Raw genomic sequence first — 26,043 nt, forward strand, 5'->3', positions numbered from 1 at the left:
TTTATCGGACACCATCCCTTTGGATGTTTCTACCCCAGCACGTGGTGCTGCTAGGCCTCCTGCAGCCATGTCTATAAAGGCCTTTGCCAGGGCCAAAGCAGCCAAAACTTCTAAGTCTGTGCCTATTAAGCCCCCTACTCACAGGCCCGGTTCCAGTTCCCAAATGCTTACTTTGGCAGAGGATCTCATCTCTTTAATAAGGGGATCCCAATCTCACCCAGACAGGGCCTCTCAACCTCCAGAAAAGAGACCTAGAGCAGAGCCCCCTGAGCCAGTGTCCTCGAGATGACTCTTCGGATGATTCAGACAATACAGACCATCCAGAGGCTCCTTTTTCTACTTATGAAGATTCCGATGCTGAAGAATCGATTCCTTCTGCTTCTCCACCAGAGGAATTCTCTTTTGGGGAAACTTTACATGCCATGTGAGAGCAATTCCAATGGCAGGGACAAGATTTCTCAGATTCAAGGAAAAGGCTTAGGACCTTTTTACACTTACCACAACATAGGCCTTTAGCTATACCTCCAGTTCTTCCTGTTGTGGATGATGCATTTAATGATGCTTGCACTGCTCCTGATACCTTACCTCCAGCCCCTGCTAAGCCCGATAGGTTCTACAGGGTCCCAGACACTCATCACCATTTATACAAGGCTCCTTTCGCAGATCCTGAGACTATTTCCCAGGGGCCTAAGGCAGTAGCAACGACCTCAGCTAAAAACCCTCTCCCTTCTGAAAGGGAATCCAGGTCCTTAGAGAGATGGGGTAAAAAAGTATACACCTCTGCTACTCTCTCAGCTAGAGCATTGAACTGTCAGTTTCATATGATCCAATACCAAGAGTTTATGCTTGATCAGTTAACTAAGAAACTGTCCTCGGATGATTCTTTAGATAAGAAATATGTTCTAGAAATGGTAAATAACATTCAACAAGTTAGTAACCATTCCTTAAAATGTGGCTATGATTCACTGGAGGCTTCATTTAGATCAGCCATGACTGGCACAGTTATAAGAAGGCATGCATGGTTGAAAGAACAGGTCTTGCCGGATCATGTTAAAGCAAAGCTATTAGATGCTCCTATGGATAAGGTCAGTTTATTTGGTTCTCCTGCCCAACAGGTACTGAAGAAAATGGAAGAGAATGCAAAATCTGTACAAACAGTAAAAGATTTCTTGCAGGTTCAGCCTCCAAGGTTTAGCAGGAACTGGCCTTCCAAAAATTGGTCCTTTCCAGACTCCTCTAAAACTCAGAGAGGCAGGAATAGGCGTTCAAGAGGCAGAAATCAATCCAGAGGAGGTGCCTACAGGGGACGCCAGTGGCAAGGTAACAACCAACGAGGCACAGACACAACCACTACCACTGCAACAGGACAATCACAGTGACTTGGTTTTGACACCGCCTACCAGGGAACAAATAGAAGCACCCTTAGGCGGAAAGTTAGCATTATTTTCAAAAAAACTGGCACTATATCACAAGAGACAAGTGGATTTTGCAAACTATAGACCAAGGCTACAGGTTTCATTTCCACACTTTACCAGGAAAAAGAGGAATGCCAAACCTACCACCAAATCAAAAGACAGAAGCTCTAAAACAAATAGCTCAATTAGCAAGGATGAGAGCTGTGGAAAAGGTACCACCTATGGAACAAGGCAAGGGATTTTACTCCAGACTCTTCCTAGTACCAAGAAAAGAGAAAAATTGGAGGCCTATTCTCGACCTGTCCACTTTAAACACATTCATCATTGTTCCAAAATTCAAAATGCTGACCCTACAGCAACTTCTTCCCATGCTGGGCAAGGAGTATTGGCTGGTGACTCTAGATCTCAAGGAGGCATACCTGCACGTCCCCATACGACCAAATTGCAGAAGATACCTCAGATTTCTTGCAGGATCAGAGCATTATCAATTCTCAGCATTGCCCTTTGGCTTATCTACTGCGCCCAGAGTGTTCACGAAATGCCTGGCATCAGTAATCGCTCACTGCAGGCTTCAGGGAATCCAAATTTATCCATACCTGGACGACTGCCTGATACAAGCGGACAACAAAAACAAGCTAACAGAACACTTACAAAGAGTCATTTGCTTACTACAGGCCCTGGGATACACAGTCAATATAACAAAGTCAAGACTGATACCATTCCAAACAATAACCTTCTTAGGTGCAGAATTGGACACAGTCAAACAGATGGCATTCCTAACTGCAGAAAAACAAGAACAACTTCCTCTCTACTTCTTGGCATTAACAAAGCAGAGCAAACTAACAGCAAGGAAAGTACTGCAGGCCTTGGGCTTCATGGCATCCTGCGTAATCCTGGTCCCCCATGCCAGACTACATATGAGAAAGCTACAATGGTACCTAAAGAATTTATGGTCTCAACACAGGCACAGCTTAGAAACCGAAATACCACTAATTCCATGCCTGAAACAAGAGTTCCTATGGTGGGCTCAGACATGCCAGTCAAACCCAGGTTTGCCCTTCCACAGGATTCAACCAAGCCAAACCATCACAACGGACGCGTCAGACCTCGGTTGGGGGGGCCCACATGCTGGACAAGTGCATACAAGGCTTATGGACTCCAGAGCAGCTGCACCTGCACATAAATCAAAAAGAAATGCTGGCAGTACAACTAGCAATCCAGAATTTCAGACCATTCCTCCAAGAAGGCCAGTTGATGATAAGGACAGACAACACCACAGTCATGTGGTACATCAACAAACAGGGAGGCACTCATTCATACCCTCTATGCCGAATGGCCCTGGACCTATGGAATATGGCTCTGAGTTACAACATTCAGTTACAAGCAATTTTTGTACCGGGAAAAGAAAACATCCTAGCAGACATATTAAGCAGAACTACCTCGGATGCTCACGAATGGATGCTACACCCGGACATCTTCAAGGCCATCACAAAGAAATGGGGACTGCCACAAATAGACCTATTCGCATCCCCATTCAATCACCAGCTCAAGACATTTTGCACAAGGACATACCACCCACTTGCTTGGAAGGTGGACTCTCTATCCTTCAGTTGGAAAGGCCTGACAGCATATGCTTTCCCACCTCTTCCTTTGATGCACAAGGTGCTATTGAAAATCAAAGAGGAACGTCCAAGGATAATTTTGATAGCTCCAGATTGGCCAAGACAACATTGGTACCCATTACTAAGGAGCATGTCCCGGGGGAGAATGTGGACACTGCCCCTGATTCCCTTGATGTTAACTCAGAGCGACTACAACATCCTGCATCCAAACCTGAAAACTCTGCAACTGACTGCCTGGAACATTACATAAGAGCAGCTAACCCAGATTTATCCCAAAGGGTTAAAGACATTATCCTAGAGGCCCGCAGGCCCTCAACAAGAAGGAACTATGCAGGAAAATGGAAAAGGTTTCTCATTTGGAGTACCGAGAGGGGTAAACATGTGTCAAAGGTAGACATTGCCAACATCCTGGAGTATTTGGCAGAGCTATTCCATACAGGCCTGTCCTATTCCTCCATCAAAATACATGCATCAGCTATTTCTGCAGAATACAGCTTCGATCCACCTGTCTTTTCACATCCTCTACTCAGGCAGTTTCTGAGAGGAATTAAGAATGTAAAACCTCCTAGAAAACCACCATTGCCAGCATGGGACTTGAACTTTGTACTAGAAAAATTGACACTTCCCCTTTCGAACCAGCAGCAACAGCAGATCTTCAACACCTATCCTGGAAAACTGCTTTCCTGCTGGCAATTACCTCAGCAAGAAGGGTTTCTGAACTACAGGCTTTAATGGCAGTACAACCCTTCCTAATCTTCCATCAAGATAGAGTGTCCATGAGAACTAATCCTACATTTATGCCTAAGGTGGTATCCAGAGTGTCTTTAAACCAGGCAATCCACCTACCTACCTTCTTTCCCAATCCACAGAACAGGGGGGAAAGACTGCTGCATACCTTGGATGTACATAGACAGTTACGCTACTACCTGGACAGAACCAAGGGCAATAGAAAAACTGACCAGCTTCTGGTAGCATATGCAACAGGAAGGGAAGGAAAAGCAATTTCAAACAGACAATCTCCAAGTGGATAGGAAATTGCATTAGATTCTGTTACTCCTACCATGGAAAGCAAATTCCACAGAACATAAGGCCTCATTCTACAAGGGCTACAGCCACTACCACAGCTTTCTTACGAGGAGTGGCTACCAAGGACATTATAGAGGCTGCTACTTGGACCTCCGTGCATACATTTGCCAAGCATTATAACTTACCTTTATACTCTAGATCCCGAGCAGGGTTTGCCACTGCTGTTTTGCAAGGGATCCTAACTACACCATAATTTCTTCTTCCTCCTCCCCTAGTTTGGCTATGGTATTCTACCCATTTGTAAGGACTGCAGATGCATCCTTGAAGGACATAGTACAGTTTTGTACCTACCATAAATGTAGATGTCCGAACAGGATAGCATCTGCAGTCAGGATTACCCACCCTCCTTCCCCTCTGTGGTACTCCTAGGGTATTTGCCCACCTAATAGCTAGCTGGGGGGTTCTCTTATGGTGTATTTGTTTGTATATATGTACATACATGATAATTTTATGTGTTTGCCTTCTACTATTTGGAAACATTGGCATTTATCCAAAAATTTAGCTATCCAAGAGGGCAACTGGCATCTGGGGCAAGAAACACTGAGGAAAATGGCGTCGGCTGATGCCTTTATACCCGAAGAACTGCAGCTATGACGTCGGGTGAAGTGCGACACCAGCCGAGGCCAGACCCAGACTTTGGAATCCGGCCGACCGAAGGGCTGCCTGACGACAGGACAACCCATTTGTAAGGACTGCAGATGCTATCCTGTTCGGACATCTACATTTATGGTAGGTACAAAACTGTACTTTCTCTGCACTTCCCTTTGGCTTATCTACTGCTTTCAGGGTATTCACAAAGTGTCTAGCTCCAGCCATTGCATTTTGCAGGGAGAGAAATATTCAAATTTACCCATACTTGGACGATTGTCTGATTCAGGCAGAAAGCCAGGACATGCTATTACAACACCTGGCATTCGTAAAGAAACTTCTAACCTCACTGGGGTACACCATCAACGAAAATAAATCTCACCTAGTACCCTGCCAACAGATTGTATTCCTGGGAGCAAGCTTGAACACAACTTCCCAGATGGCATTCCTCACTCCAGAGAAACAAGTTTATATGACAACCTACTTCAAACTATTGGCCACAAAACCCCAGCTATCTGCAAGAAAAATACTGCAAGCCCTGGGGTTCATGGCCTCTTGCATTCTACTAATTCCATATGCAAGACTGCATATGAGGAAACTCCAATGGTATCTAAAAAGCCTATGGTGTCAACATTCTCAGGACCTGGAAACAGTGATTTCTATCATTCCTTGTATGAAGACAGAGTTCCTTTGGTGGGCAGAGGCCTGCTACCACAACAAGGGACTCCCTTTCACTCTACCTCTTGCCACCCAAACCCTAACAGACGCTTCAAACTATGCATGGAGGGCTCACATGGCAGGGCAGTGCATTCAGGGCAAATGAAACCCGAGACAGATGCACCTGCATGTCAGTCAAAAAGAAATGTTAGCTGTACAGAATGCTCTGACAGCCTTCAAAAAACATATTCTTCCAGGACCACTATTGGTAAAGACAGACGACACCACAGTTATGTGGTACATAAACAAGCAGGGGGGAACCCACTTGTACCCTCTCTGCAGACCAGCCATGGCTCTGTGGAACAGAGCCTTGAGCTACCAAATACACCTACAAGCTCAATTTCTGCCAGGCAAACTAAATTCACTGGCAGATGACTTAAGCAGACATCTCATGGACCCACATGAATGGAAACTAGAACCCAAAATATTCAATCTCTTGAGGAACAAATGGGGGACTCCAGAGGTAGACCTGTTTGCCTCCCCTCAGAACTACCAATTGAACAAATTCTGCACAAGAACTCCCCACAGTCAAACTTGGAAAGTGGATGCCCTGTCCTTTACCTGGGAAAGCCTCTCTGTTTATGCCTTTCCCCCTCTGCCTCTCCTCTCGAAGGTTCTACTAAAGATCAAACACGACAAGCCAAGGTCAATACTGATTGCACCAGACAGCACTGGTACCCCCTCTTGCGCAGTGTGACACTGCTGCAACCATGGCACCTGCCTCAGACCCCTTCCCTGCTGTCCCGCAGGCGGGCCAGATTCTGCACCCTCAGCTTCAAACCTTGAACCTTGCAGCCTGTATAATTCCTTGAGCTCTCCTCTAGCATCCCTCAGTAAGCAGGTGCTGGATGTCATTCTGGAGGCAAGGAGGCCTAGTACTAGAAAATACTATGCTGAAAAGTGGAAAATATACTGTTCCTGGCAACAGACTCTGGATGGGCATAATGGTGCTCAGCTTACCTCATATTTTACAGTACTTAACAGAAATGCCCCACAAGGGCCTATCCTTCTCATCATTTAAAATTCATACCTCTGCCATTTCAGCACATTATAATACTGAGCCATCCCTCTTCTCTCACCCCTTGCTAAAACAATTCCTTAGAGGGGCCAAAAAAATTAAGACCCCCCCCAGGAGAGCTCCCACTCCAGCCTGGGACCTTAACTTTGTATTGGAAAAGCTCACTCTTCCCCCTTTGAGCCAGCTGCAACAGCAGAGTTGAAATTCCTTTCTTAGAAAACAGCCTTCCTTCTAGCCATCACTTCAGCAAGAAGAGTATCTGAATTACAGGCCCTCATGGCAGTGGAACCCTTCATTATCTTCCATACGGACAGGGTTTCCCTCAGGACTAATCCTTTCTTTATGCCCAAGGTGGTGTCTAGTGTGGCTCTAAATCAGTCCATTCATTTGCCTACTTTTTTCACTAATCCACAAAACAAAGGTGAATGAATACTGCACTCTTTGGATGTGCACAGACAACTTAGATTTTACTTGGACAGGACTAAGCCTCTCAGAAAATCTGAACAGCTGCTAGTTGGCTTTGCTGCAGGGGCAGAGGGGAAAGCCATTTCAAAGCAAACCATTTCCAAATGGATAGCCCATTGCATTAATTTCTGCTACAAGCACCATGGAAAACCTACCCCACAGGGGATAAGATCACATTCCACCAGGGCTGCATCTACCTCTGCGGTTTTCTCAGAGGAGTCCCTACCAGGGACATCCTAGAAGCTGCTACCTGGAGCTCTCTACATACCTTCACCAAGCATTACAACATGCCTATCTTTTCTAAATCCAGAGCTGGATTTGCCACTGCAGTCTTGCAGGGCTTAATAGCTGGCCCTAATGCTCTTTAACTTCCTCCTGTCTTCCTTAGCTTTGGGAATCAACCCAAATGTGATGACTGCAACAGTGAAACACGAAGAACATAGTACAGTTGTGTACACACTACCATAAATGTAGATGTTTGAGTGTATTTACTGTTGCATTCCAGGTTGCCCTCCCTCCCGCCCCCTGACTTCTCTTGGCTCTACCTTTCCTTCTTGTTTGTTATATTTATTTTTTCTGGTGTATTTGCTTTTTGATGGGGGTGTACCATACCATAAAGTTGCTTCCTATTGTGGGGGCACCTGACATCTGGGGCAAGAAAAACTGATGTAATGGCGTCGGCTGCATGTTTTATACCCCTGATGACCTGACGTCATGGAAGAAGAGACAGCATCCGACGCAGAAATCCGAAGACTCTGGTATTCAGGCCGGCTGAGGGCTACCTGCAGGCAGATAACACAAATGTGATGACTGCAACAGTGAATACCCTCGAACTTCTACATTTATGGTAAGTGTGCACAACTGTACTTTGCCTGTTCAGAGGGGAGACAAACAGACTTAATTGAGGAATACCTCACCGATGTACTATATCCAGAAACACATCTCTGTGAAGCATCCACTTGTTATATTGTGTTTAGGACCTGCTCAGGGAATCTAACACAAAATTGTGTGCTGAAGGAATGTAAACATAAAAATAATCCCCAAAAAATTCTGGTCCTCCCATCAACCATCTATTACATCCAGGTTCTCAAAGCAACCCATCCCCTGACCCACACAAAACCTCTGCCAAACTTGACACCCTCTTCAATTTCTACTTCATTGACACCATAGCTAACGTAACCACCACCTTTCATATGGTTAACATCACCACCAAGACGGCTAATGACCAAAGCAACCCAGAAAACAATCCTACACACAACTCTAACCTAAAATTCTCCCCCATACCCAATGCCACAATAAAAAATCTTTTACTTAAGCTTAAACCCTGTACTCTAGCTCCTGACAATCTACCCCCACACTTCCTGCAGCTAGCTGCAAACACTGTAGCTTATCCCATCAGCATACTCATTACAGTTAGAGTCCTTTGTCCCAGACATCTGGAAAAAAGCATTCATTCTCCCCTTACACAAAGACGGCACCAACACAGACACCACAAACTTCTGACCCATAGCTATTTTGTCACTCATCTCTAAAATACTGGAAAATGCATCCATGCCCAACTCTTCAACCACCTGCTTGAAAATCAAATTCTGTCACCCACTCAGCATGGTTTCAGGCCAGGGCACAGCACCACTACAGCCCTCCTCTCCTTCCTTGATACAGTTAACTGAGCATGGGATTCTGGTAAAATAATCGCTTCTCTTTTCCTCGACCTCTCCAAAGCTTTCAATACCATTTCCCACACTATCCTCCCTAAACTGTCTAGCCTCCACATTTCCCCACCTACCCTACAGTGGTTCAGTAGCTATATCTCCAATAGGCAGCAATCCACCAAATGGCAACAGTCTTGCTCTCCATTCCTCAATACATCCACAGGGGTACCTCAAGGCTCCATTCTTGGTCCTGTCTTATTTAGGATCTTTATTAACTAGTTTCACACCACTCTCCCACAATACTCAGTAATCCAGTATGCTGATGACTCTACAATAATATGCACTGCAAATTCCAGCTCTGAACTCCAGCAGATCACCCAGAATGCCCTCACCTCTACTGAATCTTGGATGCTTAACAATCATCTTGCCCTAAATCCAAAAAAAAAAAAAAAAAAAAAAACTAGACTAGTAAATTTTACCCCTAAGAAGACCACTCCCCTAGATAAAAAAAATCTTCAGTATACAAGCCCAAGACAATACCACTATAGAAGGTGTCCCACACACTAAATTACTAGACATTATTATAGATGAAAATCTAAACTTTGACCTACATATAAACAGTAACATCAAAAAAACACACCAAAAGCTCTCTATGCTGTACAGGCACCAACACTTTCTTAGCCCTTCTACTAGACAAACCCTTGCAACTACATTTTTATTACCCTCTCTCCTTTATGGTGCCCCTCTCCTCACTAATATCCAAAATTCTACAACATCCAAACCTGATATGTGTTGCAACAGAATAGCCAAATTTGCCACCAAGGCAAAATTCTTATCCCACCACTGTAACTCATGAAACAATTAGGCTGGTTGGAACCATTTCTCATTTACCCAGCTAACTACAGCGAACAAAATAATCTACAGACCCACAGACTGTCCTGCTGTCTCAACTCTACTTGCCAAATACCGACCCAGCAGGCAACTAAGGTCTGAAAATCAAAATCATCTACTTTCTAAAAGTCGAAAAGCCCACCTTACCAGCTGGTCAACTGCTGTAGTCCTTCACTGTCGCCAAACTATGGAACTCACTTCCTCCTCCTATAAGAAACATGGACAGCACCACCACCTTCAAACAAATACTGAAAAATCATCTCAACTCTTGTTGGCTATGTACCTGCTCTATAACCTAACCTCTTCCTTCTCCTTGTATGATAACTAAACTCTTATGCTTTTTACTACTAGTGACTGATGCTTTTTCTGTATTTATTATTTTTTTTCTTTCATCACTTGTTGATACTGGTACAATAATACTGATTAATTTATCTCCGTTTTTACCTCTCCGAATTCATCTGGCAACCAACTAAATTCCTGCTTTTATGTATATATTCTGTATATGTTACTGTAATCAAACCAGCTAAATTCCTGAATTATGTATATATTCTGTATATATTACTGTAACCACTATGTGTAACACTGCTTCTAATTCTGTACCAGTTAATGTTTAATTTTTCTTTCTGCATTTATGTTCTTGTTGGGGCTTTTCTACCCAGGCCTCCACCGAAAATGGTTTCTCTTAGGCCCAGTGGACTTTCCCAGTAAAAAAATGCAATAAATAAATAAACCACCTGAGGAGTCAACTGAAGGCAGATAATCCAGGTCCCAGGACTGAAGGGCAGGCCTGCAAAGAAGATAAGAATTTATGGCCCCCTATCTGTTAATATACCACATAACTGTAGTGTTGTCTGCGTAGATTTTCAAAGGGCCTGGGCAAAGGAGTGTGTGGAAGGCCTGAAGAACAAGAATAAGTGCCCTCATTTCCTTCATGTTTTAGGATTACATGAGAGTATCGGTTGTTTAAATACACCCAGCGACTATGACAGGAGCCAGATATTTGATCAATACCCTTGGGGCTGTGGAAAGATTAAAGGGCAAGGCATAGAACTGAAAATGAGAGGGAGAAAACACAGCAATATAAAAAGTTCCTGAATAAAGGATGAATAGGAATATGGAGATAGGTGTCCTTTAGGTCCAGAGATACCAAAAAAGCCTGAGGAAGGATGAGAAGTAACAGAGTCTAAAGAAACAGTTTCCTCAAAGAAAGGGACCTTGAGGAAGGTGTTTAGAAAGGAAAGGTGTAAAATAAATATCCAGGACCCCTTTGCCTGGGAACAAAAAACATCATGGAATAAAACCCTCTTACCCTTTGGGCATCTGGAACTGGCTGAATGCTGCCCTGTTCCAGAAGACCCTGCAGCACCTCCAGGAAATGAGAAGACTGGTCTGGAGAAGGCTGAGGAATACCTGAAAAAGGATGAGGGGACTTTTAAACCATAAAATAACCTTGTCGGATGATAGGTGGAACTCACAAATCTGAAGTGATTCTGTTTGCAGTTTGGCAGAGACAGGGTAAGCCTGAGAGACAAGGGAAGGTGCCTTAGAGGAAGAGGAGGCACGATGTCAGATAGAAACCAGTTTTGTACTGTAAAGGTTTCTGAGGCCTGGATGTCTGAGTGGACTTGTCAGAAAAGACAGACCCAGGCACTCTCTTGCATTTAGGAGATTACTGAGGCTGTCTTTGCACAAAAGTAGACTTAAAAGAATAATTCTTCTGAAACTTGGGCATGGGGAAGATATAAATTTGCTTAAAGTCCTACATTACTTTACCCTTGTCCTGTAAGATCTTGAACAGGTCAGCAGTAGCAGCTGAGCTAAAAAAAGAATTTGGTTATCGAAAGGGGCATTCAGCAACTTGACCTTAATATCATCAGGTGAAGCCAAGAGTAACATCTCCTAATGGAGCCAAAAGCTGCAGCCCTAGAGGAGTAGTCCGCAGTATCATGATTGCACTTGGAGTGACAAGCAATCTGAGAAGTGGACTCCAAGGAAGGTCAGACAGTACCTTACCATTTTTAAGAAGGGACAGAATATACCTAGTCATGTGGGTTTGGTAGTTGGCCCTGAATGCTAGAGTGGAAGAAGTGTACACCTTTTTTCCCAGCCTCTCCATGGAAGGAGTTTTGGAAGAGGGCAAAAGCTTGGAAAGCTTGTCAGTAGAAGTAGAGACCACAGAAGGGTCAGAAAAAGGGCACTTGAGGAACTTGAAAGCCTCTGGTACCTTTATAGAAATGGTCAGGTTTCTTAGGGTCTGGAGGCTGGGAGTATGGACTTGAAGCATCTGAAAAGGTATCCAGAAGTACAGCTAAAACTGGACCCATTGAAGGCTTAGGGGACTCTTATCTGTAATAGTTCATAATACCTCTTCCTCATATCACAGACCTGGGAACAATCCTACTTGAAATATTCCATACAAACTGCAGTATCCCCAAAGGATAATTCTTCAAAAGGGGAATCAAGACCAGTAGTCCTCCTCAGAGCAGTATTCTAAAGGAGAAGTTATTTGAGAAAAAATAAGCTAATGATTAAAGTCCTCCTGAGAAGAATCTGGTTCCTTACATCCTCTTTAACTTGTAAAGTTCAAGACCCTGCCTCAACTCACTAAGGGAACCAGGAACCTCTTCCCTGACTAAGATTTGTAGGATTCCCCTAGGCCAAAACCGCTGAATCACTTACAAATGCCTTCTACCAGCACCTACAGGACTGCATGGATCAGGCAATCCCAAACAAAACTAAGACTCTTTGTACCAAAGGCAAGCGTCCAGTCTGGTGGACCCCAGCCATAAACAAGCTCTACAACAAAAGGAGGAAGCTACTACAAGATAGAGCAAAATCCTTGAAAGGTAAGACACCTTTGATCATTATAAGTAAAAAACTAAGAGCTCTCATAAAATCATCCAAGGCAAATTTTGAGAGAAAAATCGCCAAGTATTCAAAAGACAATCATAAGGCCTTCTTTAGCTATGTTAGAAACCTAGGAGGAAACTCCCAGATATGCTCAGAATTAGTTCAAAATGATGTGAAGATTACTGAACCTACACACATTGCCAACATACTGGCTGACAGGTTCAGTGCAAACTTCTCCCCCCCCCAAAAGGAGAGATATCTATACCAGAGGATTGTAGCCCCCCCAAACATCTCCGACGCCCAGGTGAGACCTGCTCTCTGCAAAGCAAAAACACAGCATCCATGGGACCGGATGGTGTCCCCGGCTGTGTGCTCCATGAACTCAATGAGGATTTAAACCCGCAGTTAGGACAGCTGTTTAATCTTAGCCTCACCTCAGGATACGCCCAAGGAGTGGCGCCGGCGACTGTGGTCCCACTTCACAAGGCGGTGCCTCCACCGACCCTGGAAATTACCGTCCCATTAGCTTGACGAGCCTTATCTGCAAAGCCATGGAGAGGATCATAATGGAACTCATAAATAAAGACATAGGGAACTTGCAGACTTTGGATCCAACCCAGTTTGGCTTTGTCAAAGGCAGATCATGCCTTTTAAACTTGGTTGACTTTTTCGAGACAGTCACCAAGGCCATTGATGAGGAAAGGCAGTCCATACAGCCTACCTTGACCTGGCAAAGGCCTTCGACACAATACCCCACTCAGGTATCATCAAAAAACTCATCAGCTTGAATGTAAACCCATACATCACAAGATGGGTTGCAAACTGGCTAAGTGACAGAACCCACAGGGTCAGAGTTGCTGGAGCCATGTCAGACTCAAAGCCTGTCACAAGTGGTGTCCCACAGGGCTCAGTCCTGGGTCCACTCTTGTTCGGCATCTACTTTTCTGAAGTACAAGCAAACACAGGAGGGTTATGGCCGACAAAGTTTGCAGATGACTGCAAACTGGGCGCCATAGTCGAAAACACATCTGACACACATATCCTTCAGAAGGGCCTCACAGAAACGGATAACTGGTGCCAGAGCCATGGCCTAAAGTTAAATGCCAAGAAATGCATAGTCATACCCTTCGGGAAAAACAAGGTTACCCCTAGCTACCATATAGGTGGCAATCCACTGAGCACAGAAGAAGTCATCAGGGATCTGGGGACCCAGGTTGACAGTAGCCTTTCGTTTGACACTCATGTTGCTAAAGTAGTTAGGAAAATCTTCTACATTGCCCACCTGATCATGAAGGGATTCACATCTAGATCAAGGGAGGTCATCACCCCCCTGTACTCATCACTCATTAGACCTATGATTGAGTACAATGCCCCATTCAGAATGTATCTGACCAGACACCTGCAGCAGCTGGAAAGGCCCCAAAAGTTCCTCACCAAAAGGATAAAGGGTCTCAAAAATATGTCTTATGCTGCCCGACTGAAAGAACTCCAGCTCTATTCAGTCTCATACCGCTTGCTCAGAGGTGACCTGTGCCTGACATATAAGGCCATGTCAAACCCTGATTTGATGAATATGCTTCACCTCAAAAAATCTAGATCCCTCAGAACCACAAGGGCGGGAGACTTAAACCTTGACACGGTTATTAATAGAACATGCTGGAGGGACAGATTCATCACCCAGAGACTCCCTATGCTGTGGAACAAAATCCCGGTACATGTGAGGCAGAGCACCTCGCTGGCCTTGTTCAAGAGGAATCTCGACCAATGGATGGGGGATCGCAGATATACCCCAGGGATTACTTCAGTGTCACTGCTTGACAGAGGCACAGCAAAATAATAGGCATAGTTTTATTCAAACTAAAGGGGTGGCGAAAGCCAAATAACTATGGGCTAGGCTTATAAATGCCCTTGGGCAGATAGCCTAGTATGAACCTATGAACCATCTGTGGTTACCCCTCATCATCTGGCTTGGATATTTGGAAAGCCTCAGAGGACATGCAAGAAGCTGGTTCCATGCATTCTTCAGGGCTTGCGTCCGCCTTGAGACATTTGGCAAAGGCTCAACAGTAGCAGGATCAGACTAAAAATTCTTGACTTTTTTCTTGGATGGCTGCAGTACATTGGGTGGGAGGATTCAGCCACGGCACCCTAAGCCAACAACTTAAGACGTTTGCTCTCAAGGTAAATAGAAAGGGAAGGTATATAGCTGCAAAGTGTCTTATGAACAAAAGCCTGAAAAATGGAGCACTGAGTGTAATTGTGGGAAGTACCCAAACAAAACAATTACTGGTTGTGATGGACTTTATGGGGAATCTGCCCCCCACACTGAATTTTTTTTATTCTTAGATGTCATGAACCCTCAGTCCATTGTCTTTCGCCACAGCGGAACTTCGGTCTGCTAATTGGCAGTAGATTTTCACGGTGCTGAGTTGCCAGCTCGATGTCCAACCTTCAACGAAGGCACGCCCATTCACACATGTCTTTCAGAATGCCACGAACCCTCAGTAACAAGGAAAAATGGAAAAAAAAAGAACCCCAGTGGGGTGCTTATCTGAAATCTGCTTGGTAAACCTGCATGGTAAAGAGCGTTCAGTGTGATGTTCACCAGTAGGATTTGGACTGTTGGCAAAGAAGTTCTGGAAGAAACATATGCATATGTCACCTTTATGCCCTATACCCTGCCTAGGTAGCATATGTGTGAGGCACAGTGCTACAGAAATTTAAAGGCTTTTGTATACTGAATAAATGATCTAAACTTCCAGTAAAAAACAACAAATGAAAATACCAACTGGAAAGATGGCCAAACGTCACTGCTATATGTATTCTGATGTTTGTATACTGGCTGGACATTGGGCTATCCTTGGCAGGTGATCCTATTGGTTATGAATACTGCAACAGTGATATGAAAGGGCATCACTGTATTGTATGCTGAGCAAACAGTGCCTAGCTTTCAGTGTTAGGCAAATTTATTTTGCCATATGTTTGAGTTATTAATTTGCAAGTCCAAAAATATGAATAGAAGTATTCCTAAAAGTGAGCCAGGAGGAACACCACTTGTAACTTTTTTGCTTTCTGAATAGGAAAAGCAGATGTATGAAATACTTCAGCTTAGTAAGCTTGATTTGCAAAATCATTAAATCTTTAGTTTCCAGGGTCTGAGGTGGGCCCCCTGCATGGAGTGGTATAAAGACCGCCATTTTCCATACCTTGGAACATATCCTGTGGCCACGCTTAAGTTGAACAATTTTAAAAAGGGTTTAGAGAAGGCACATCTGACATTGCTGACTAAGCAACTAGATATGTTTTGGGGGTTCATAGAATTTGTCCTTTTAACTTTACAGAATGCAGTTAGAATATATTCCAAAGTAATGTTGATGGAAAGAAGAGAATCTGGAGTGACTGCTTATAGTGTGACATAGAAATTGACACTAAATTTATCTACACGAATATTCATAGTACTTGTAGGGTTGGAGTGGGTAATATTTAATTCAGAACATTGCTGTGTGTTATTTCTTATTCTGTTATAGTATAAATTTGTGATTGTCCTTGACATGCGGTACTAATGTTAATTTTTGTGTTCCATTATGGTTTTCTTTATAGTACTTTAAAGATTTTTGCTGCACTTTTTGATGGTGTCATTAATGTGGGTAGATTTAATTGGTTACATTTCTGGTAACTAGTTAAGTGGACTAGTCGATAGACCCTTTCCAGCTGTGACCTGAGCCCCCTGGGCAGAACTTACTTTGTCAAAGAATACAGTCTATCATTTCAACTAGTTGAATAGATGCAAGTATACTTATTAGTATTTATTACAAGACGGTTTAAACAAAGGAAATAATAATAGTTTGAAATAATATTTACAGTGAGTCATTTGAAGAGCATTGTTTGCAATGAGAATGGTCACAAACCTAATATTAGTTGGGCAAGTAATCCTGATACAAGTATTCATTTATCAAATGCACAGATTACACATTATCATTGTAGAGACAGAGAGTAAAGGCTATGTGTAGAAGGCTGTTTTGCTTTTAAACGCTTTTTTTTTAATGCATTCTTGACCGAAGTCTGATAGGAGCTCGTTTCAATGCCCATTCACCTGTTGCTGTTTTGAATTAGGGCCCAGTGAGGGTATGGTTTTCCTCATGTACATCTTCATGTAGTTTTTGTTGCCTGGTTTGTGATTTTGCTCTTAGTGGAGGGGCAATGCTCTGTTGTAATTTGTAGATTTGTGTGGTGAGAGTAGTGTTGCTGTCTTATTAACTGGGTTTCCCTTTAACATGTAGGAGCTGGCAGTGATGGGCTAGTTGATCTGCAAGTAAAACAGTTCTGTGAATTTTATTTATTGCTGTTTGAATTTGTCTCCCCCTACTGCCTGCCTATTATACCTTAATTAACGCTGATAGTCTACCATAAAGGATTATTTTTATGGTATGCAATATATTTGGCTCTGATCAGAACGGTTTGGTTTATGCTATTTGTTAAGCAGTAAAATTTTTTGGCATAAATAGATGAGGATATATGAGGGACTGGAAATTTTGCAGCTTAATTTTGAATGTTGTGAGCTTGTATAGTTTTAATGTTTGCCTTTTTAAAGGTCTTGAATTCGGAGGCGTTTTGTTATGGTGGGTTTAGATGACCTAGAAGTGAAGGTTACGGATTTGTGATCAGGCCTGACCATAGATGCTTAACTTTAGTGCAAGTAGGTGCAGTGCTAGGGAATATGAGGTCAAGACTTTGAGCCCTATTGGTCTGGTTAACTGTTTACAAGAACAGATTAGTATTTACTTATTTAGTCTGGGAATTTTGGGGCATGTTAGGCATTTTGTGGTATAGGTGCTACATTTGGAGTGGTAGTTAGTCACGCATCAGAAAAGTATTTTTATTTAGGAGTAGTTCAGTAAGTACAGTGAAAGTGTCCTGTAGTAGAATGAACTGTCATTTTTATGTCTAGATTTAGGGTACTTTAAAAAGTTCTGTTTGTGAGTTGTGAGGAATCTGTTGTCAGATTATGGGTCACTGACATACTATTAATTCCCCACTGTAGTTTTTAACAGGCCTTAATACATGATAGGTGCCGAAAATCTGATAAAAAGGGAGTGCTGCATGCACAATGAAACCATGTTACAACACAGATAAGGATTTGTTCCGTCACAGCTGAGCCACAAGATCTTGTAGTCTGTGATTAAGACTTCTGGCATTGAGCAGAGCAACCTGAATATGGTCTGGACTGGAATTTACTACAAGCCTTTTTTATGATGGAATGTAAAAAAGGTGGACTTTGCCCAAAAATCGAACAAAAGGGACACAAGTGCTTTCGTCAATGTACGAAATCACTGGAATGAAAGGTGTAGGCCATCCTTGAAGAGACAAGTTTGGCAATTGATTATCCTGTCCCAAGCTGACCTATACTAGATTCACCAAAGAATGACACTACCTACTTAGCCAATTGTTAAAGCCAAGTATCTTCCCTTTATGTCAGGGCATCGATGTGGGTGAGGGAAGGTCTTCACTCAGGACCAGTTTTACCTGCATTTAATGCATGCATAGCACGCTCTTGTATGTTTCTTTGTATTCTTTGGGTTCTTCTAGGGTGAGCACCTGGGTTGAGCACCTAAGGTCATTCACATCTCCTTCAGTCATCACTAGATCGTAGTCCTATTTGCCATGTTGAAGAGACTGTTGGGCCCTCCTATTGCAAGTCATGGTACTGGAAAGACCGCTGTCACTCTTTGTCTAGCATAGTGAGTGTAGAGTCCGTGTGCCTGATGATGGAGTTGCCATTTATTGGGAAATTTCATCTTGGACATGCTAGTGTAGTGACAGTGAAAGGTCTGCAGTCCATAACAAGGTGGCTCACTGAGTTATGAGTGTGTGGGGAAGCTGTAACTGTCTCAGAGTTATGAGTGTGTGGTGAGGTTATGTTTGTGGATTAATGCCAAGCCTGTTTCCTTGGTTCTTGGAGGCTTGGAATGTGATTTAATAGCCTCTTACGCTAGTTTAGTGTAATTATGTGGAGTTATGGGCGAGTTTATGGGTTGCTTACTGACCATCCTGTTTAAGTCAAAGGTGGGCCTATAGGTTATACAGATAACTGTACCTCCCACAAATCATGTCACGCTGATTAGGTAGTAGCTTGTTTTTGGGGATTGTTTAGTCTATTCTTATACTGCCTCAGAAAACCAGGTGCATTGGGGCGTGGCCAAGATGTCAGAGAGATAACAGCACTTTTTTGATGCTCTGCTTAATAGAAATTTCTCTGACAGGAAATTTTCTTAATATTATTTTAAAAACATCTAAGTTTTCTTTCACCTATATATTTAGATACAGTGGATTATTTTTTTCTACAAATATTTCAGTTTTGGTGAATAGAAAGTGAATTACATCCTGTCAGTACAGCAGCCGAATATAACAGACTCTCTCAGCCATGAGTCATTCAAAAGCCTCTATCCAGGAAACTTCCATGAAGAAAGAATTACAAATAATAATATCTAGTATTCAAGATCTTTCCATGAAAATGCACAATTTAGAAAAAAATTATGGAAAACATGAAGAAAGAAAATAGAAAGCAGATTGAAGAATTCAGCGAGATAATTACAAGACACACATACCAGATAACAGAAATTGAAGAATCTCTTGATGAAATAGATGGAAGACAGCATGAAAATGATAACCAGATTGACTTTTTACTAAAGCAAAACACTGCACTTTCAGATAAAGTGGAGGACCTAGAATCAAGGTCACGAAGAAATAATATTAGAATATACGGCATACTTGAAAAAAATGGAAGGAAATAACACAATGCAGTTCTTGAATGACTGGTTGCCTAAGACACTAAACGTACCTGAATCTCTCTTTTGGGATAGAGAGAGCTCACAGGTCATTGTCAAATATGTCTGTGTCAAAAAATCCAAATGCTTCAAGATCCATTATTGTAAAATTTTTATCATCTCAAGACAAGGACTTAATCTTGAACAGCGTGGGCAGGTAATCCTATACAAATTAATGGTCGAAACATAAGATTTGACAATGACTATACCTCTACTATAATAACTAAAAGAAAAGCCTGCATTCCTCTCATTAAAAAACTGAAGAAAGCTGAAATTAAAGCACAAATCATTTTTTCCTGCCAGAATTAAAATACATCTATCTGAAGGAATAAAAATATTTAATAATCTTGATGACGCCTCTGAATATGTGAAAAAGAATAAGATTTTGGAAAATACTGAAGATATGGACATCTCATTACCTAGTTTAAAAAGGCAGGCAACAAATGGAAAAAATGTTAGCGATTTGATAAAACAAGCAAGAAGCTTAAGGGTAAATAATACAAATGAAGCTCTTCCACAATCCCTTCGAATCCCAAAATTTTCATGCTATAAATCACCTACTTCTGGGAAAAACATACATGTTAAGGTAAAAATCATTTAATATTTATTATGTATGCTTATTTATTTTTTAATTTATTTGCTATTTAAAAGCCTTTAATGCAAATATGCTAGAATGTTAAACATAGATGTTAAAATTCTAAATCTTCCCTTGACAGAGTGTATTATTAGTTGACAACTACATAGGGGCAATGTAGCAGTACCATAGAAATATTGGTTAAAACAAGAACCCCCTTAATACCGGATACTGTATGTGTATTCGATTCCGATGATATAGATCGCTCCGATAAGTGAAATGAAAGCTCCCCATCTCAGTGCATTTAAATGAAAGTGTAGCCCCTTTTTTGCATCAGTGGGCTTTCTCTCCTGTTAAATGTCATGATATACTTGGGTCCTTTTAGATCTAACGGATATAACTTAATGTGACTTGTCCTAAATAGTTTAAAAGGTATTGGAAATTGTTCTTTATCATAATAGAGAAGATTGTTTTCTTTCTAAGAATCCGTCATGACATGTAAAAATACATTCTCATACACTTGAGAGGTTTGTGTCTTTACTAAATGTGGTTTGTGGGTCCATCTGCTGATGGAGAGGGAAAAGGAGAGGTATTTTCTGATGAAAGCTGGTGGAGTGTGTGTTGCAGGGACAGGAGGGTTTGTGTGCTTGATATCGGATACATTGGCCAGTAAAAGTGATAGTTACAGAGAATTTTATATCTATATAAAACGGGGCAAAGTTGTTTTTTTTTATTGTACTTCATATACATGCTTTTTGAGTAACATATTCTGTTTTTCTTTTCTCTTACAAAATGCACATCACGAGTATCTCGTTAACGGTTATCATAGCTTGCTGCAGATTCCCTAGTGCGAGCCTCTAACCGCCAAAATTCAAATGTTAAAGGAGAAGGAAAGAAAAAAAATAAAGAAGGCTGTTGCCTCGAGACTTCTTGGAGAGATCTTCTTTGTAATACAAGAGACTTATGCATGTACTCTCTCGAAGTCTCTTTTGTCATATGAACTTTGGTTACGTATTCACGTTACCAGAAATCACATGAAAAAAAGAAAAAGGAACAACTGAATGCTTTATTGCATACCAAGAGCGTTAAAGAAAAATATATAAAAAACATAGACCTATATTAAAGGTCCTTTTTACTAAACTAATGTTGATGCCTATATTGTTCCCTTCATAATAAGTTTTCTGATGACACGTTTTACAAAATAGTTTACACTTGATCATTAGGTGGCAGCTGTAGCTAACAGATACAGTGAAAACATAGACTAGGTCATCTGATCCTTTTTGGTTAGCAGAGCAGAAAGCAGCATATGCAGTGGTTATAAAGTCACTAAAATACATTATCTATTGGGGGCTAATGTGATTTTATTATTTTTAAAGTAGATTTTGGGACAGCTATGTATTTTCTGTGCTTTCATCTTGATATCTTCGCCCCCAGTCTTATTAATTATGAGTTGTTGGTTGATGGCAATACTGCTGGAATGGGGAAGCCAAAGCTGCCAACAGACCATTACAATAAATAAAAATTCTGTTATGAAAGGGTGAAATAATATATTAGGGTAGGCAAAATTCTGGATCCAAAGAAAAGGAGACAGTTCTGCTTAGAGAACGATCTTAGTTGTTACTGAAGTGATGCTTTTGCCTCACTAGTCAGTGATAGTAGTATAAGACTGTTAGGGGGGTGGTGCAGAGTGGGGATGGCTACTCTTGACTTATAGTTACTACTTTCATCAGGACATGAGGACAGTTGATTTCCAAATGTAGCCTTTACTTTTTAACTGCTTTTCGAATTAATAGTTTACATTATGTTGGATTTATAGTGAATGGTGAAATTGGGATCTACTTAATCCATCTCCAGCTACATAAGTGCATACTACAATCTGACATTTTCACTAATATTCATAAAATATTGAATGTTTTACTGTCTGTAGACTACATTTTCTAGCAAAAGATATATTGCATGTTAACCACTGCCACTCTAACTGAAAAAATATTGGTAAAATTTGTTAATGTATTTTGTTAAAAAGGACAACTTAAGGGAACACATTATTACTATAACCTCTAAAACTGAAGTGTCTTTGAAGGTTAAAAGCTGTGACTTCATTATATGATATTTTTATCAAAATCAAGCTACACTACATAGTTTCTTTAGACTCGCATATTTGGAAAGAAAAGCTAATGTTTTTGATGATTACACAGATCTATATACCTGCATAGATATTTGTGCAACTAAAATATTATCTTCTCATGTAAAAAAATTCTCATTAGTACCTCTTTATTTTAAATATCTTTAATACCTTAAGAAATTATTTAAGGTTAATCAAATATGTTTTTTTTTTTTTTAGGGGGAAGAAGGGAAAAAGAAAAAAACTGGTAATTTTATATCTTGCATAAAAGGAAAATAAGCCTATAGGCTATATATTAATATGCTGATTCTATAGTAAATATTAACACTGTTGTGATTTCACAGACAAGTTCATACTGGAATGTTTTGTTACATGATAAATTTTCTTATTTTTATACATAAACTTCTTTACTGAATTCCTGGTTAAGTAGGTTTTGATCTAATGTAGTATATTAAATTAAGATCTGTATTAGTATAGAATAGACATAAATGAATATGATATACTATGTCATGATACAAGTTTAAAGACGCTGTTCTTAAAAATTTTTAAAATTACATTATTTATGGTAATAGATATTTTACCACAATATCTCCTACATAGTAATACCTATACATCCTGGAGAATTAATAGGTTGTAGTTTGTTGATTCAATAAAATATTAGGTAGCATTAGAGAACGATAGTCTTGAGCACTAAGGATGATAGAGGGTGGTATTGATGACTTCTTCATCAATCCAGGAACTAGATGTTCCATGGTTAGTTTTGTATATAGTTATATCTTCATCTTCTCTGAACATAACTTGTTAATTAAGTCCAGAATAGTATTTATCCATCAAAAGCTTAAAGTAATCAATGTCTGGGTTTAAATGTCTGTCTCTGAATACAAATGGTCTTAATAACCCTACTAAAAGAGGAAGGTTACTCAAATACCTAGCATTGAATAAAGCTGACATTATATTTTTGCAAGAAATGCACACTATTCAGAAAGCCCTAGAAAAAATGTTTTTTAAAGGTTATAGTATTCTAGCTGAATCTCATTTCCAAACAAAGAGAAGAGGAACCATGATTTTGTGGAAAAATACATTACCAATGCCTAAAATAATTAGCAGTTTCTCTGATAAAAATGGTATGTTGTGTCTAGTAGTATTGGAATTGAATAAGAAATATTTTACTTTAGCAAATATGTACTGGCTACCTGGTATTGGTGCTAAATCTGCAAACAAATATTTGGAAATAGTAACAGCAAATTCTAAAGGAGATATCATTTTGTCAGGAGATTTTAATTGTATTCTATCATCTAAAGATACCACTAATGTCAGCAATATTAAGATACCTGCATCAGCCAAAAAATTGATAGATTTTGTCTCATTTCATAACCTAACAGACATATACATGATCAAAGAGCAGAGGTCTCTCAATTTTACTCACTTTTCTTATAGATATGGTACACAGACGACTATTGATAAAGTGTTTATATCTGATAGCCTATTATCTAAGACTCAAGATGTAGTGATTACATCATGCCCTCTGTCAGACCACAGTGCCATACTATTTAAAATTAAAATTAAACCAAATGATCTTATTCATTGGCAGAGACTACCAGCCTATATTATTAAGATAAAAGGATTCAAAGAATGGTTTATAAAGGAAGTAAACTATTATATTGAACTTAATAATAATAATAACACAAATATAGTGTTTATTTGGGACTCTTTAAAATCTTATATATATATGGGAAAATAAAAACCTGGTATTTACATAAAAGGAAAGAATGGGATAAAGAATTATTAAATCTACAATTGAAAATTGACACTTCAAAAAAGAACTTGCACCCCAAAGAATTGGGCTTGAATCTGGAATTAAAACAACTAAATCTCGACTATTTAGAAATTCTTAGTCATAAAGTAGCAATTTAGAGAGGTTAAAATTACAATCTTATTCATCTAATCCAAAACATATGCATAGATTAGCAGCCAAAACGAAAAGTTTTCACAAGAGTAAACACATAATTGAAATATTAGACACATCTAAACACAATTCAAAACCTTCTTCAGATCTAAAAGATATTTTAGAGATTTTTCGTTCATATCATGAAACAATGAATAAAGCAAACAAACTTTACTAATAGTTCAAAAATAGAATTTCTAAAAAACAATATAAATAATAAACTTTCTAAAGAACAAAATAATAGATTACTTAAATCAATATCATTAATAGAAGTTAAAGAAAGAATACAAAATCTTAAAAATAATAAAGCCCCTGGTCTTGATGGCATAATAGGTGAATTATATAAAATTTTCCCTGATTCCGCTTTAAAGATATTAATGAAAGCACTTGAGGAATTTCGAATAAGTGACAAACTTTGTCCTTCTTGGAAATATTCACTAATTTCTCCCATTCTAAAACAAGATAAGGACTCCAAATTTGTTTCATCATATCGTCCTATTTCCCTATTAAATATAGATTATAAAATATTTTGTTTCATCATATCATCCTATTTCCCTATTAAATATAGATTATAAAATATTTACGTCTATTTTAGCAAACAGATTAAATCAAATGATGCCGACTTTAATAAACAACGATCAAACAGGTTTTATACTGAACAGAAAAGTTCAGGATAATACTATTAGACTTTTAACTTTAATAGATTTTGCAAATAAAAAAAAAAGAATTATCACTCATCAGTCTAGATCTAGAAAAGGCATTTGATTCTATTAACTGGACATACTTATTTATGGTATTAAAAGAATATAATTTCTCCTCGGAAATCTTAAACTTGCTAAACAAATTATATGAAGGTTCTATAGCGTATATTAAAATTGGCGCTTTTTTCATCTGGCCCACTTCAAATTCTAAAAGGCACTAGACAAGGTTGCCCTTTATCCCCACTACTATTTGCATTAGCAATAGAACCATTTGCTAATTTTATAAGAAACAATATAAACATAAAATGTTTTTATGTTAATGAGAACTATTCTTCTAAAATTTTACTCTTTGCAGATGATATCTTATTAACTATTGGAAATATTGATTCATCTATTGACCACATAATCAGATCATTAAAACTCTTTGAAGAAATATCAAACCTTAGATTTAACCAAAACAAAACAGAAACTATTCTCATCAATAAAAAATTGAATAACACTCTATCTAATTACAATAACTTTAACTGGACCAATGATAAATTGAAATATCTAGGGGTTCATATTCTGTCTAAATGGAAAGACACTGTAAGTATAAATTATAAAATTTTATTAAATAAAATCACAGAATACATTAATAGATGGAAGAAAATGTTCTTTACTATAGAAGAAAGATTATCTCTGATAAAAATGATTCTATTACCAAAAATTCTTTTTTATCTTCAAACACTTTTGGCTCCTCCTTCTAGAAAACAACTTAAACACATAAACACTATATTAATTAAATTCCTATGGTATCCTCAAAAACCAAGGATTAAATATGATTGGCACTATAAAAACTGGATTGAAGGAGGGATTGCTTTTCCAAATTCTGAGCTTTATGCTGATGCCATTATTCTTAATATAACAAGTCTGTGGTTAAGTCCAAAATACCATTCAAATTGGAAAAATTTACACAAAACAATACTATTAACTACATTTGACAAGTTTTTCAAAAACATATATTGTTCTGAAAATATTAGGCTATTTATAGTTATTAAAGAATTCTTCTTCAACAATGAGCAGGAAAAATCACATCTTATTCATATAATTAAATATATCTTGCAAATTTTAAAAAAAGTAATGAATAAGAATCATTTTGAACAACAATTTGTCCATTCTAATGTTTCCAATAATCTTAACCAAGGTATGCTTTGATTCCTTTAACATGATGAAAATAAAAACTATGGAAGAAAATGGGTTATTATTCTGGCATCAGTTTTTAGGAACTAATAATATTCATGATACTACCTACCTTTTAGCCAGGTATAATATCTACCAAAATAACTGGTTAAATATTCAAATCTTCAGAGAATTTATTTTAACGGAATTTAAAAGACGTCATTTTCCTACTATAACAGACATCCCCAAAAAATTATCCATCCTCTTTGACTTCACCAATATAGGCTATAATAATGGTATCTCATTGTCAAGATTTTACAACATTCTCAGATCAGATCTAATAATATTAGACGACAATTTATGGAAATATATCAACAATTTCAATAACTCCCAAATACATATAAATGATAAAACT

The 26,043-nt window shown here is 39.4% G+C and overlaps 1 protein-coding gene across 2 annotated transcripts in view; it reads left to right on the forward strand.

Annotated features, from left to right (window-relative positions):
* TAF6 (TATA-box binding protein associated factor 6) overlaps positions 1-26,043 on the forward strand; it is a 1,437,250-nt gene that overhangs the window by 81,582 nt on the left and 1,329,625 nt on the right. Inside the window, exon 2 of one of the 2 annotated variants that reach the window (XM_044077259.1) lies at positions 22,044-22,071. The exons of the other annotated variant lie outside the window; for it this stretch is intronic. The gene's annotated coding sequence lies outside the window, so the exon portion shown is untranslated. The remainder of the gene's footprint in view (positions 1-22,043; positions 22,072-26,043) is intronic. 2 annotated transcript variants of the gene reach the window in all.

This window comes from Protopterus annectens, chromosome 7.part0 (assembly GCF_019279795.1).
Source record: "Protopterus annectens isolate FY-2018-M chromosome 7.part0, PAN1.0, whole genome shotgun sequence".
Classification (NCBI taxonomy): Eukaryota; Metazoa; Chordata; order Ceratodontiformes; family Protopteridae; genus Protopterus; species Protopterus annectens.